Source organism: Sinocyclocheilus grahami, unplaced genomic scaffold, assembly GCF_001515645.1.
Source record: "Sinocyclocheilus grahami isolate Dianchi unplaced genomic scaffold, SAMN03320097.WGS_v1.1 scaffold122145.1, whole genome shotgun sequence".
Taxonomy (NCBI): domain Eukaryota; kingdom Metazoa; phylum Chordata; class Actinopteri; order Cypriniformes; family Cyprinidae; genus Sinocyclocheilus; species Sinocyclocheilus grahami.
Genome location: NW_015533412.1, coordinates 1 through 437, shown reverse-complemented (window position 1 = coordinate 437; position 437 = coordinate 1). Strand labels below are relative to the sequence as shown.

Sequence of the window (437 nt, the reverse complement as noted above, 5' to 3'; positions counted from 1 at the left end):
GTGTGTGAGTGTGTGTCGTTTGTTTACCGTTCGATGCGTGGCTCCGGTGCGTGTTTCATTCCCGTCCGTCTCCGCTGAGTCACCGGACAGTGTTCATGTTGTGCGGGCTGCTGTTTTCCACCGTGCATCTGTGTAAATATGACGGGAGAGAAGATCCGCTCGGTGCGCAAAGAGCGCAAGGCGGGTTTGGATCTGCTGGAGCCGGACGAGGAGCCGGCGGACACCGGGCCGAGCAAAGCCAGCCGCGGCAGCAAGATCCTCAGCGGCGGCAACCACAAGATCCTCCGCTCCAGCTCGCAGCAGAACCAGAACCAGAACCACGGCGACACTGACGGCGCGTATCCCGTGCATGAGTGCGTGTTCCGGGGAGACGTGCGGAGGCTGTCGTCGCTCATCCGGACGCAGAACATCGCGCAGAAAGACCTGCACGGTGAGAG

General features: G+C 61.6%; 1 pseudogene; it reads left to right on the top strand.

Moving 5' to 3' along the window:
- Nucleotides 1–6: 6 nt before the first annotated feature.
- On the top strand, nt 7–434 carry LOC107581231 (ankyrin repeat domain-containing protein 13C pseudogene; annotated as a pseudogene).
- Nucleotides 435–437: the final 3 nt, after the last annotated feature.